The sequence below is a fragment of the Euphorbia lathyris genome, chromosome 5, assembly GCF_963576675.1.
Source record: "Euphorbia lathyris chromosome 5, ddEupLath1.1, whole genome shotgun sequence".
Lineage (NCBI taxonomy): Eukaryota > Viridiplantae > Streptophyta > Magnoliopsida > Malpighiales > Euphorbiaceae > Euphorbia > Euphorbia lathyris.
This window is the reverse complement of record NC_088914.1, coordinates 54,387,895-54,393,894: the sequence shown is the minus strand read 5'-3', so window position 1 is coordinate 54,393,894 and position 6,000 is coordinate 54,387,895.

The window sequence follows — 6,000 nt, the reverse complement described above, 5'->3', positions numbered from 1 at the left end:
ATCTTATTCACCCCTCTTTCTCCTTGATCTTGTGTTGGTTAATTAGAGGCAATCTATTTTGGTTGCATCTCATAAGGGTTGATTTTATCTTAACCTCACCGTATTCTACTTTGCGGTTGGAACCTCGGAGAAGAATTGTGGGCGCTTCTTTAACAACGGTAGATTGTTCATCGAAAGGTATTCCTTCTTATCACTCTTTATATGAAATATAGATTAACGGATCCTATAGTTAAAAGGGAATAGGCTAAAATTTTTATATTTCCGCTGCTATACCTTAGCCCTAATTTCCCTTTAGTGGTATCAGAGCCATCGTTAAATCCGTTATTTCATATATGAAAATATAGAAGTTTTCAATAGGATTGAACAAATATTTATGGTTAGAATTAATTGACAAATAGTTTTGAGTAATTAATTCTAAAGATAAATAAAGTTTTGATTAATTGTTAATTAAAACTGATTATGATTATGTTCCTAATTATTTTGGTTGATAATCATTATAACAAAATCTATTGGTTTTATAGTTAGGTTGATAAAATTAGTTTTATTAATTCTAAATGATAAAACGGAAATCTATTGTAGTTTTTCCTATTTCTGAAAATCGTTTTAAAATTGTTTTAGAACTGATATATATACATATATATATATATATATATATATATTTAATAAAAAAAATTTATATATAACGACAGCAGCCGAGTCGCGCCTCGCGGCGCGACTGGCCGCTGTCGCGCGGCTGCTGCCTCACGGCAGCAGCCGCGTGCGGCACAGGGGCGCCGCTGCCGCAAGGCAGCAGCGTCCCGCGTGCGGCGCAGGGGCGCCGCTGCCGTAAGGCAGCAGCGTCCCACGTGCCCTAAGGGCTGCTGCCAATCGGCAGCAGCCTGCTCTCGGGCCCGGCCCGATACCCACTTGATTTTAAATGGTTTAAAATCGTTTTGTATTAAATGTATATATATGTTTCAGAAATTAATAGTTTTCTATTTTGATTATCGAATGAAAAATTCGTTTAAATGTTTGTTTTTACCAATATGTAAATCAAAGTGTTAAATGAATTGAAATCAAAATAGTTGGGACGTGCATAATCAACGTTTTATATGGTTATATTAATCTAAGGATTAATATAAAGATACAAAACGATTAGAAGTAAAATTGGATGAAAGTTAATTTGACGAGTTAATGTGATTAACCTAAATATTACATAAGCCGGTTATGTAATCAACCAATTAAATTTATTTAATTGAGTCTATGCATGTTTGGAGTTATGGACATATTTGGACCCTCTTTTAGTCTTTTGGTATTTTTGAAATAGGGCATGCGCGTCCTGCCTTTCTACTATCTATTGTAATTTCTCCTCTCATCTGATTCCCTTCAATTCAATTGAAGTTTTCTTATAGTAGTATAGAAATTAATATGTAATTTCAAGGCGCCATGGAGAAGACGGAGGACCTAAAGAGAAATATGTAATAGTTAGTATTTCCTTAGGTCTGGCCTTTTATTCCGTCTCTGGCTCGACGGAATAATTTAGATGATATGTCCATAACGCCAATGTATGTGAATGTATGTATGTCTGATGTATGCTAAAGCAAATCAAGACTAAGTTAGATTATGAGACTTAAATAAAATCCCTCGTTAAAAAGTTAAGTAAATAAGCAAGTTATTAAAATCGGTTGCCCCTCCCTAATATTATAATTCAGCCGGCAGTACTGGGGGCCTTTGGGTTGTTGAGCAAACTCAAGCTCGGGGTCTTATGGTAACACCTGAATTATCGAAAGTTATTCTTTCATGAATATGGGGTAATACTTAAATTAGATTATGATAATTGGATGAGCAAACTCATGTTGTCATAAACTAATGGGCAATATGGTTGGGATTAATATGAGTAACATATTAGTTACTAATGTGGTTAGTAACCCAATAACCTAGGAGTCACATTCAAGATGTGATTGATTACATGAATCTACCTAACAAATGGGACTCGCTTGTTGAGAAAACTCAAGGCGAAATCTCAGGAGTTAGGATCCTAGCTCACTAAAGGATTTGTGAAATTCTTCGAATTAATATGGAGGGTTATTAATTTGCCAAAATAGTGGGAGCAATCTGAAATAAATTAAAAGGCCTATAATTTTATATTGTTATACTTTAAAGCAAATGAATGACATACGTTTACTCCTTCTCACTCTCAGGTTTTGTTTAAACACACACTCTTAAAATCATGACTAAAACCAATCTGCAAAACATTCTTACCGATAACAAATTGAATGGTTCAAAATTCACCGACTGGTTTCGTAACCTCAAAATTGTTTTGAAGTTCGAGAAAATTGGGTATGTACTTGATACATTGATACCCCCTGTCCCTGAAGATGATGCTCCCATCAAGGAAATTGATGGTTATCAGAAGCACAAGGCTGATGATGATCATGCCGCTTTCATCATACTTGCATCGATGACATCGGAATTATAAAGGCAACATGAGGAGATGAATGCCTATTCCATCATCATGCACCTAAAGGAATTGTTTGGGAAACAAACCAGGTGCGAAAGCTACGAGATATCAAAATTGTTATATCGTTGCAGGATGCAAGAGGGCACATCTGTCATGACACATTGTGTCAAGATGATAGGCTATATTACCAAACTTTCTAGTATTGGATTTGTGATGGACAACGAATTAAGTACCGACTTGGTTCTTCAGTCCCTCCCAGAGAGTTATTCACAGTTCATCATGGACTACCAAATGAATGACTTGCAAACCTCTCTTGAAGAGCTTGCAAACATGCTCAAATCAGTTGAGCCCAATATGAAGAAAGACAAGGCCATACCGGCTCTTGTAATCGAGGGATCGAAGAAAAGGAAAGGGAATTTTCCCAATCCTAAACATCCCAAGAAAGGTAAGAGAGATGTGTCCAAGGGAAAGGAAGTGAAGAAGCCCAAAGGAGAATGCCACTTCTGTGGTAAAGACGGGCATTGGAAGAGAAACTGCAAGGAGTATCTAGCCACCCTCAAGAAGGAAAAAGGCGGTGCTTCTACATCTGGTATGTTCTATATTGACATAAATACGGTTTCATTGTCTGAATCTTGGGTACTTGATACCGGATGTGGATCTCATATTTGTACAAATATGCAGGAGCTAAAACAGACTAAGGAACTAAAGAAAGGAAGCATAAACTTGCGAGTGGGAAATGGAGCAAGAGTTGCCACCCTCGCAATTGGAGATTATGTTTTACTTTTGCCCTCTGGGCTTGTAATAGAATTAAGGAATTGTTTATACGTTCCTGAGATGTCTCGTAACATTATTTCTATTAGCCGTCTCGTTGACGACGGTTTTCATATTTCAATAAAGAACAATAGTTGCAATTTTTATAAAGATTCGATCTTTTATTTTTCAGGAATATCACAAAATGGGATTTATGTGTTAGATGATAAAACTCCTGTTTTTGCAATTGATACCAAAAGACATAAGCTAGATAATTCAACTTACTTGTGGCATTGTCGTTTAGGCCATATAAACAAGAGACGCATGCTAAAGCTACATTCAGATGGGCTTATAGATCCAATCGATTCTGAATCATTGGAAACATGCGAATCATGTTTAAAAGGTAAAATGACAAAGACACCCTTTAGCAATAAAGGTGAGCGTGTATCAGACACTCTAGGACTCATTCATTCAGATGTATGTGGTCCTATGTCAGTCCAAGCAAGAGGAGGATTCAGATACTTCATTAGCTTCATAGATGATCATACTCGCTATGGTTATATCTACTTGATGAGGCACAAATCAGAAGCCTTTGACAAGTTCAAATGCTTCAAGAATGAAGTGGAAAATCAATTAGGAAAGAAAATAAAAACACTTCGATCTCATCGAGGTGGCGAATATCTTTCTGATGATTTTCTGAATTATCTAACTGAATGTGGGATATGCTCACAATGGACACCTCCCTATACACCACAACACAATGGTGTATCAGAGAGGAGAAACCGTACCCTATTAGATATGGTACGATCCATAATGAGCATGGCCTTACTTCCAAAGACGTTCTGGGGCTATGCCTTAGAAACTGCCCTCTTCACCCTGAACCGAGTACCAAGTAAATCCGCTGTTTCCACACCATATGAATTGTTCATTGGTAAGAAACCCGTGTTCTCATTCATGAGAGTATGGGGTTGTTCAGCATATGTCAAACGCGTTGCGTCCGACAAATTAGATTCTAAATCTGATAAATGTTTCTTCATTGGATATCCCAGGGAAACCATAGGGTATTACTTCTATCATCCAGATGATCAGAAAGTAATAGTATCCAAACACGCAACCTTCTTAGAGAAAGAGTTTCTCGAAGAAACACAAAAGGGAAGCGTGATTGAACTCGACGAAGTTCAAGAGGAAGAAACAACGACTGAAACAATAGAAGTGGTTGAGGTACCCGAAGAAGTCCCATTAGATGAGACTCCAGTGGCACCTATTCGTAGATCACGAAGAGTTCGTGAACTCCCAGTTAGATATGGTTTTCTAGTGGGAGATGATGACGAGGTTCCCGTGTTAGACGACGAACCCGAAAACTACGAAGAGGCTCTTACTAGTCCAGATTCTAAAGCATGGCTTGAGGCCATGGATTCTGAAATGGATTCCATGTATACTAACCAAGTTTGGACTTTGGTTGATCCACCCGAAGGGATAAAACCTATTGGGTGCAGGTGGATCTTCAAAAAGAAGACTGACATGGATGGAAAGGTTAGCACCTACAAGGCTAGGTTAGTAGCGAAGGGATATCGTCAGAAACAAGGTGTTGATTATGACGAACCTTCTCTCCTATTGCTATGTCCAAATCAATCAGAATCATGCTTGCAATTGCCGCTCATTTTGATTATGAGATTTGGCAAATGGATGTGAAAACAGCTTTCCTAAATGGAAATCTGCTTGAGGATGTATACATGATGCAGCCTGAAGGTTTCATATCAAAAGATGCAAATAAAGTTTGCAAACTTCAGAGATCCATTTATGGACTCAAGCAAGCATCTAGAAGCTGGAACAAGCGTTTTGACGAAACCATAAAACAATTTGGTTTCGAACAAAATTGCGAAGAAGCTTGCATTTACAAGAAAGCAAGTGGGAGCTCTATAGCATTTCTCATACTATATGTGGACGATATACTGTTAATGGGAAATGACATTGCTCTGTTACAATCGGTGAAAATATGGTTATCCGGTAACTTCTCAATGAAAGACCTGGTGAAGCAGCCTATATACTTGGTACAAAGATCTACAGAGATAGATCGCGTAGACTGCTTGGTCTTTCACAGGCTACATACATTGAAAAGGTGCTAAATCGGTTTAGCATGCTTGAATCGAAACGAGGTAACTTACCCATGGTACATGGAGTAAAGTTAAACAATCATCAATGTCCTAAAACTGATGATGACAAACGACGCATGGCTGTAGTCCCGTATGCCAGCGCGATCGGTTCGATTATGTATGCTATGCTATGCACTAGACCTGACGTAGCGTTCGCGTTATCTGTAACGAGTCGTTACCAAGGGAATCCGGGAGACGAGCATTGGATTGCCGTCTAGAACATTCTTAAGTACTTGAGAAGGACTAAAGATATGTTCCTAGTGTACGGAGAAGGAGATCTGAAGATACAAGGATTTTCAGACGCTAGTCATCTCACAGATGAGAATGATTTTAAATCCCAATCAGGATACCTGTTTATCCTAAATGGGGGCGCGGTCAGTTGGAAAAGTTCCAAGCAGGGAAGCGTAGCTTTCTCTACGACCGAGTCAGAGTACATCGCTACTGCGGAAGCAACAAAAGAAGCAGTTTGGATTAGAAAGTGCATTACAGAACTAGGAGTGGTGCCTGACATTGTCAATCCCATTACTCTGTACTGTGATAACAATGGAGCCATTGCGCAAGCAAAGGAACCACGGTCTCATAATGCATCCAAGCACTACCTAAAGCGATACCACATCATTAGAGAGATTGTGGCTAGAGGAGATGTGAGAATAGAAA